At 32.4% G+C, this 9995-nt stretch overlaps 1 pseudogene; it reads left to right on the top strand.

The window, feature by feature from the left end:
• Positions 1–6937: 6937 nt before the first annotated feature.
• On the top strand, positions 6938–7653 carry LOC111375447 (annotated as a pseudogene).
• The last annotated feature ends 2342 nt before the right edge of the window (positions 7654–9995 follow it).

The raw sequence follows: 9995 nt of genomic DNA on the forward strand, positions 1-9995 counted from the left end.
AAATAAATAAATTTGTACTGAAAACTCAAAACGGCATTTTTGCCGTTTTGAGTGTTTTCAAGCCAAACCCACGCTTCAAATGAAAACACGAAAAATGCTCATTTTCACTCCCCCAAACTTTCTTCTGCCACAGCAATGGAGCCCCTACTTTCGAACCCTCTAAACTCCAGCCAACCTCCTCCAAAACCACCAAATTTACATACCATTGTGAAGCCCTTAATCTCCCCCTTTAATTACCACACAAACAACAACCAAAATATATACCAAAATCAATCAAAAATCATCTTAAAAAAATTAACTGGCACAAACTGCTTCTGTCGGAATCTTCACCTTTGGCGACGTCCAAGGTCGCGCAACACCATCAATCGATTGCCCACCCACAGACAACTCCAACCATGGCTTCAAAACTGACCGACGGCTTCCATAAGATCGACTGATTCTGGACGTAATAGAAGGTGACCCATGGTAGTATTGGATGCGCCTTGTTGAGAGGAGTGGATTGGTAGTGGTTCATGATTGGAACGGTGGCTGACGGTGGTGTTAATAGGCCTGAAATTGTGAGTGGTAGTGAGGTTTGTTGGGGGCTATTTTCGGCAAGTTCTTGGTCAAATAATCATTGAAAGTTGTACAGGGAGGTGAGGGGTTCAAGTGATGCTGGGATCCGGTGGTCTTGGTGGTTGGTGGTGGTAGATTTTTGAGGTAGAAGAAGATGGCCAAAAATGGAAGAATCACCCTTTGCAGGAAACCAAAAGGAGGAAAATGTAAACGCCTTTTTAATTTTATGTTTTAAGAAACATTTTTTCAAAATGACAAAAAGAACGTATTTTCAACAATTTCAAAACGGACACTCAAAAACACAAAACCCAAAATAAATTCAAAACTTAAAATACAAAATTGAAATACGAAGAGAACGGCCCCTAAATTTTTCTAGAAAAAATATAGTTGGCTATGAAAATAGTCCACAAGGTGCATGACCGTCTAATTTTTTTGACTTTTGTATTATAGTTTTATCATAATTTAAAATTGAGCTGATTTTCTCACCAAAAGAAAGTATCTTTGTGGGTACACACACTCCTTTTACCATTCCAAATGAGAAAGATAAAAAAAAGAGAACAATTCTTTGGATGTTAACAAAAGATTATAGTGACTTAATCCGAAGCATGATATTGTTAAGAAAATAATGACAGACGAAATGAAACTCATACCTGGGAATGTTGAGCCCCAACACCAGCAGTAGCACCATTTGGACCTTAAGATAACAATAGGCAATGATATTTGACCGGCTGACATACTTTAATGAGAAAAGAGCTTTAATTGCATAAATCAAATTACAAAGCGAAATGCAGTTTTCAGTCGAGTAATGAGTTGATGACAGAAATGCAACAAAACCATAAATTGAACTCTTCTATTTCTTTCTTGTTGATGAATTTGACTAATAATACTAAATAAGTAGTAACATTCTTTGCTTTACAATTGGTTTAGCACTTAAACTTGAAGGTCCATTTTTAACAAGAGTGTGACTAATGAGTACAAAGAGCAAGTCATAGGCTCCACACTGCAGTTAACAAAAGCCTTTTTTGTCAACAATAAAAGTAATTCTTTCCATTATGCATTGAATTCGACCATCTTAATTTGTAGGTATGACTTATGTGATAAGTATTGAACCAAAAAGTAACGTGGTCAAGTATGAATGTTCGTGGCTTAAATTGTGATAGTTTTAAGCTGAGCCTATCATAAACTATTTCATACATACACGAGCTAAATCGTAAAATTTGTGGAGCATCATTCTGAAATCAAATGCACATGAAAATATAAACCAGCGGAATACTCAGGTTGTATTTAGTGGCAAACAAATCGTCATCGAATTTAAATGGATACATCTGAGATTAATAGTAAACGAGAAAATTGGAATTTGTGATGTGTTTGGTGGATACTTTTAGGGTAAAAAAAATGAGGAACAATGAGTAACAATTACCTGAGATTCTAACATTTCTTTTTAATAGTTGCTACCAAAATGGTAATTCTAGAAAGCACATCACCTTCTGTTGACATACTTTACAATCAATAAGAGCCTCATGGATCAATATGGATTAACAACATTATAGGAAAAAAATGAATAGACAACTCAATTCAATCGAAGACGCAGTGATAACAATCATGAATACAACAAGCACACCAATGTTGTTGACTATTACCCAAAGTTGTAATAACATCCTTCCTAACTTTTTCGAAAGCATCCCCCATAAGACCTGCAGATGATTTTGTAACTCTATAAAGGCAGCAAGCAACCATGACGATTTAATTTTTTACTGTACAAGAAAGCTCAATCTTCTTTTTGTTACTCTCTATCCATCATCATTCATTACAAAAGGAACAAAAATGAATCAGAATAAGTAAAAAAAAAAAAAATGCTAACCCATTAATAATTTATCAGAAGTAAACATAAAACAAAAGAAAGAAATGAAAATTACCTTGTTCCAAAGTGGAACCATCTTGAAGATCAAGAACAGCTATAGGTATTGAAGCAAGACTCCTCTGAGCTGTGCTTTCTCTGGAAATTAAAAAGAACAATAGGGAAATTCCCCAGAACATAAAAAATAAAGTAAACGCAGTGGATTGATCTGAAAAACAAATATTATTTACATGAATTACAATTACTATTGATACCACCTTAATCTACTCTTGCGGCTTCCCAAGAGATGGTTCCGGTTCACCGCCTTTGATTTTAGACATTTCATTTTTATTTTATTTTAAATTTTTTGGAAGGGGATATGAAGTCAAGGAGGAAAGAACATTAATTTCGTATTTCCAAGAAACAATTACTAAGTAAAAACATATTCGAAAATGAAAGTGATAAGTTTCTAAAAGTTATAAACGCCCTACCAAAAAAATCAGTATTGATATATTTCTAAAGAACAGCCCAACATTAAAAATAATTACTCCTCATCAAATCCCCACAATCATGATGAACATTTGGGAACTGAATAATATAAACATCGCACACAAGCTTCAATTCAAATAAATCAATCAAGAATCATTAAGCATGGTCCACAAGGTTAATCTCGTACCTTTTGCTTCCCTTGCTATGCACTGGTCTGACAAAGACTATATGCAATATTAAACCCCATCACAACTAATTTATTGAATTTACAATGTAACCATCAGCTGATGAATTGGTTATAATAAAAAGTACAGATTCACTAATAAAAATCACTTCCAGATGCTACTCAAAACATTTTTTTCACATTGAAAAGTTGAGACCAGGCCTGTATACAAATTGGCGGTAGTGTTTTCCCCCATTTACCAATAATTCATCAACTGTTGTTAAATTTCTGAGAAGTATCCGAGTCTACAAAAAGTTAGTATAATGATTAAAATAAGTACACACAGCCGTCTTTAGAGAATCATTTCTCCCACACTGACACCCCTCCAAACAGAAGACAGATTTGTTAGAAATATGTCACGAGTCATGACTTCACCATAGATATAAGACCACAAGGGGTTATAGCTAATCAAGCTACAGCTTAGACAGACACACAAGCCTAATCAGGTTGGATAAGAACACAAACTTTTCCCCTTCTACCCTTTCCCCTCAAATAACAAGGAGAAAATTGTAAGTATTATGCCCTAGGTTCAATCAACTTTGGACATAAATACTTTTGATATATAATTAATGCAATTTAATGGCATATCTATTATTTAATTAATAGACGATTAAATAAATAATAGAATCCGTAGATTCAAATCTTCGTAATTTGTCAATCACAAAGAGCTGTGATTGTGAGATACAAATTACATCTGATTGAATCTTAAATCGTCCGTGGTCGTAAGTAATAACGAGATACGGATATCATTATTACGGATAGACCATCACGTGTGGCATTTCTTATTTGTGAAGTAAGTAACTAATGTCACAAGCTAAAGTGTGGTGACACTTAAATGAACACGTGGATGTTTTGTTATAGAACAAAACATTGGAGACCCGTCGAGAGATTCCACATGGATAACTATCTAAGTGTCAGTGGTTAATCTCTAACATTCGGTAATGGAATTGGTCCTTTGACTTGAGGTCGTCATGGTACCTTATATGAGGACAGTCATACTTTGGTGGTGTTGGATGTTGCTCTGCAAAGAGCCGCTAATACGACATCGTTCGGGTACATCAAGAATCGTATGAAGGTTGTGATTGATCAATAAAGGATTCGTCACTCTTAGATAGTAAGAGATTATGATCCGCGTTTCATTCAATTAAATCAATGATGAAATCCTTGGCCAAGGTGTGCTCATAAGTCGAAAAGAAGTTTTCGACTTATATTGACTTAATAGTAGAGTGAAAGATATGATCGATAATCAGGATTGACACATTTCCATATCTCGTAATTGATCGGATCATATTGACGAAGGGATTATAGTTTCGCGGTAAACGAACGAGTTTGATTTTGTCATATCACGTGACATTTCCCGTCACATGTATTGCCCTGACACATTGCTAGATATCAAATAGGGACGGCGAGTGTGAATTGACGATAAATTAAAAGGGTGTTTCAATTTATCAATTTTGATTATATCAAAATAATATTTCACGTCGTTAGGTATCGTGATCGAGAACTTGATGGGTCACACACAAAAGAGAATTGAAAGAGTGTAATTTGTCAATTAATTAATTTAACAATCGTTGGATAAATTAATTAATTGAATTTGTTATTTATATTGCCGAATTAATTAATTGGATTAATTAATTCACGGACTAGGTTTAATTAAATGGATTAATTAAATATTGGACCGGACCGGGCCGAGCCTGTTTGGATTTATATAAATACATAGCTAGGGTTTGAGGTCCAGATGATTTTCATTATTCTTGCTGGCACAAGAGAAAAACCCTAGAAATTGCAATCTAATTCTCTGTGTGGATCATCGTTAGAGGCTGGACAATTGGACAGCTGTGGTTGCGAATCAAGATTGCTAAAACGAGAAGAAAAGCAAAAGGTTTGTAGAATTCTTGAAAGGTACAATCTTTGTCACGATTTTTATCTAAACACAAAGGGATCCTCGGTGGGAATCGAAATAATTTTAATTTTTCACTGTGTATGTATAAGTAGATTCCCAACAAAAATATCCAACAAAAGATGAGCATAGTACAAATGTGGTTTACATAAAAGGAAAATGGATATTCACCTCTTCTAAGGTGTGCGCGGTATAGTGTAATTGAAAATTTACATTATTCTGTTTCATCTGCTCCTTGAGGAATCCAATAATAATCCATGTAGAACTATCAAACAGAAAAGACCAAATAGTTGAGTCTTCGGTAATCCTTAGTGGTCGGTTAGGACACATGAACTTGAAATGTGTGAATCTATTAGTAGAAAAACATGAAAAATGGAAATAGGCAAAAGATATCTCCCAATGCTTGTTCAGTTGCTCATGAGAAGAAAAAATTATACGTAAAAATACCTGATAACATTGCAATTATCATTGTTGGATACAAATCCAATCTAATGAGTAAGTCAATAAATTCAGGTATACTAAAGTACATGAAATACTTCTAAGAAAAAAGGTATAGCATTAAGAAGAAAGAGTTTACTTGGTACAACAGAAGTTTGATGGAAACCAATATTCACAACAATTCCTGAAATGTGTCTTGCCGAAAACAAAACTAAAGTTGCCTGCACTAATTCAAAAGAAATCACAAGATAATTTAGTAAACAGAAAAAGAAAAACAATAAAAAAAATAATAAAATAATAATATTAATACATTGTCAATTTACAAGGACGATTGATCAAATTCACATTTATTTTAAATTGTAGGAGGTTGAAGTCCCATCTTTTGAACTTATGCACTAATAGTCTGAACATAAAATTTTGGAATCATTGAGTTTAAGAACTCAGCTGCAATTTATCAAAGGTAAGTCTTCGCCTCCAAGGACATTGGTTTTGGATTTTATATGCAATCAAGCTAATTATGCAGCACTCATAATGGAGAACTCCTTTTTTGGCCTCAAAATATGGCAACGGTGTCAAAACCATAGCAAGTACCCACTGGCTCACAATTCCTAAGCCAAATCTATGTTGGTGCAAGAAGAGTCGAGGGAACCTAACTCACTGGAATATAAAGTTAGAGGCCTAAATATTACGAAAAATTGAATACTCGTTCTTGTTACCTATGGTGTAAGTATATCGCTAATATGCTTATAATCACTTCAAAAACATAATTATTAATCTCTTCCATGGAATCCAAAATTGAATAGAGTGTGCACAACAAGGGCAATAATTCCCCAGATATATATTAATCAGCAAAAGGAAATCTTAATTAATTCCCATTTAAACGAATTTTAGTATAGCAGCTAGCTGTTGCTATGGTACTCCAAATATTTATTCTGTCACCTTAAAAACTCACATAAATACATTTGTTCTCAATTAATACCCTTATTTTCTCTACATGAATAAAAATTTGTGGGCTTCGTAAAATGAGTTTGATGAAAAATAAATTTTAGAAAACAGGGGCTAAATATTAAACAAACGAGTAACCCTTTGGTTTGTAATTTAGAACTAGTTTAGTCATAAAATTGGATGTATGTTGGTGCAAGAAGAGTTGAGGGAACCTAACTCATTGGAATATATAGTTAGAGTCCTAAATATTACGAAAAATTGAATACTCTTTCCAGTTACCTATGGTGTACGTATATCACTAATATGCTTATAATCACTTCATAAACTTAATTATTAATATCTTCCAAGGAATCCAAAAATTGAATAGAGTTCATCAAGGGCAATAATTCAGTTGATACTGTCAATCAATGTCCAATGAATTATTACCAAAAACTTGGTGTTTCTTGCAAGTAAACAAATTAAATTCAAAAATCATGAAAACGAATTTCAGTATCTTATCAACATTATATATAGCAATGGATGCCTGGAAGAAGAAACCACATATCAAAATATGACAAGGAAGAAAGTGAAACTCGCTTTCATCAGTAATGATTGTGCAAGAAAAGCAACATTCAAGAAAAGGAAGAAGGGTCTGATTAAGAAGGTGAGTGAACTCAGTACCCTTTGTGGTATTGATATATGTGCCATTATATATAGCCCTTACGAGTCTCAGCCCGACGTTTTGCTGGACAATCATGGCGTCCATCGCGTGTTGGCGCAGTTCAAGAGGATGCCGGAGATGGAACGAAGCAAGAAAATGGTGAATCAAGAGAGTTTCATCAGGCAGAGAATCGCCAAAGCTAGTGACCAGCTTAAGAAGCAACATAAGGAGAATAGAGAAAAGGAAATTACTCAGGTTATGTACCAGTGTTTGACAGGTAAAGGGCTGCAGATTTGACTGATCTGGGGTGGTTGCTTGATCCGAGCTTGAAGGAGATTAACAAAAGAATTGATGAGCTCAAAAAAACTACTGCTCCACCTCCACCTCCACAGCAGGTTGCGACGCCACATCCACATGTACCAATAGGTAATTTGTTTATGCAGGAGCAGAAATCGGCAGTGGATTTAACAATGGATGCCATGCAAAGGCCACAGTGGTTCACAAATTGGATGAACAATCCCAGTGATCATCAGCAAATGAATTCTTTTGGGCATGGAGATGAAATGATGCTGCTATTTTGTGAGAATAATCACAATAAGATGTGGTCTAATGCCTTCTTCCCTTGATGATCATCTTTTGGAATTCATTTACACGGTTTAAAGTCATAATTCTACATGTTTTTTATCATTAATTTCGAGAATTTTGCTTCTTGTTTTTTAAGTTTAATGTGAAATTTTTTTTGATTTCAGATGGGATTGAGCGAAATCTCCATTTAACTTGTACATTTTGCCTTTTTCTTGTTAATTTTTCAGCTTTTCGTTTATTAAATCTTATTAGAATATATGGAGTATGCGACAACCATATCAAAGATTTTAATGTCGGTGAGACTTATCACTTAGGTCTCTACATAAAAATTCCATCCAATAAATTGTATAAATGTGAGTCCTTGGTTTTTTGAGATCGAATTAAGACCTATCATTCACTTGGCATTGAATTGGAAATGGTATTGAACTTTCAAGAATCCAGAGTTACATCAAGACCTATAGTAATTATTCTTAAAACGCAACCGGCATACCATTCCCATTTCGACCTTTTTGCCAAAACTTTGATTTCCTATAATTTCCATGTAGTTGATTTCTTCATTTTGTCCAATCATTAATAATTTCAATTTTTTTCCTTTAATAATCGATTTATATAACACTAAGTCACATAGAATTTTCTCATTAGGGCCATTTTGATCTAGATACTGAGATCTCTGCATATATGAGATTTTCTTGTAAAATACATATTTATTCAAAAAAATTTGAATGGTTCCCAGTAATGAAAAAAGAATTAATATAGTTGATCCTAAATTTATCAGTACAAAATTTGAGCCTCCTTGCATATCCATTACAAGATACAATCTTATTCTCAATAATATAGTTAGCTACATGAATAAATTGTCGTTGTAATCTACCTTAAACTATGTTTGATTAGTGTTTAAATACATAAATTATAAACAGATAGAAATTAATAGTGAAAAGTGGATAATAATTTTAAATTTTATTAAATATATAAATAAAAAATAATTTGACTGATTATAAATAATATAAAAATAATAGCCATATTCCTTCTTCTTCTTCTTTTTTTGGAGAATAATTTGACACCTATTATTTGAAAAATTAAAGAGATTTGAATAGTATTTTTGGAGAATGTGTAGTCAAAAAGTAAAGAAACTTTATTAATTTATATGTAGAATATTTTACTCTGTGAATATGTGATAGAGAATGATACTGTAACAAATAATTTAAATATTTAAAAGTTATCATACAAGGGCTTATTGAAATTCATTCCCAAAGATAATTGATGTGTGAATCGCAGAACTAAAGATGGGACATGGTGGTTATACTTATTTGATGGAATAGCAAGAAAAGTGAAGTGTATATAGTTTATTTTATTTTATATAATGCCCTCCTTGAGTATAGCAAATTTTAATTTTAAGTTGAAGTTAATAATTAAATTTAACTACACATTTTAAGAGATTCGCAATCTTTACATCACACATTTCATCAGTTTTATTATAATATACTAAAAATTTGATTTTAATCTATACTAAACAGAATCTCTATTTTATCTAGTGTCAAAGTTTTGATTCTGAATTGGTAATATATGGTCAAGTTGACTATTGATTGGATTAAAAAACGATTATCAAATTAATGTTTATTACCTTCATTTAACCTATTTTTCAAACTGCCCAAAAAATTGGACCCTCGTTAATCCTTAGTGGTGTGACAAAAACACATGATTGAAATTAGCTTTACATGAACAAGCATGGTAAATTTTTATCACGTTGCTTATATTGTCTAAATAAATGGAAATGCATTTGATAGTGTCTGAATAATTAACATTTTCAGGAGGACTGCATACATATTAGGAGCATCGATTAAAAGTAACAATGTTACTTTCTTGTATTTGCAGTCTCGAGTCTCAATATTGAGTGGAGAAATTCTTGAAGAACAAAAATAAACTTTTAGAATAAAACTGAATGAATAGAGTCACATCGGCCATGTTAGCATAGTTGGAACTTTTATTCATGAAGTATAGCATACTCTTATAGCACTCAAATAGGGTCACTTTTATTTCACATTTATGCTTCTTAACTAAAACTTTATCAATTTTTTAATTGGTCAAACTTCAATTTTAATCATGTAATTTATGGAATTCACAACTTTTGAACTCCACATTATATTAACTTTTATAAAAATTAAAAAATAAAATAAAATAAAAATATGTCAAACAACCCATTAGAATAATGAGAACAAGCTCGAATCTCCTTTTCTCAAATACCCAATAAACTCCATTACAATTTCAGTATTTCTTTGAGCGAAACAATTTCATTATTATTATTATTATTATTATTATTATTATTATTATTATTATTATTATTATTATTATTATTATTATTATTATTATTATTATTTATTTTTAT

The sequence above is a fragment of the Olea europaea genome, unplaced genomic scaffold (genome assembly GCF_002742605.1).
Source record: "Olea europaea var. sylvestris unplaced genomic scaffold, O_europaea_v1 scaffold1379, whole genome shotgun sequence".
Classification (NCBI taxonomy): Eukaryota; Viridiplantae; Streptophyta; class Magnoliopsida; order Lamiales; family Oleaceae; genus Olea; species Olea europaea.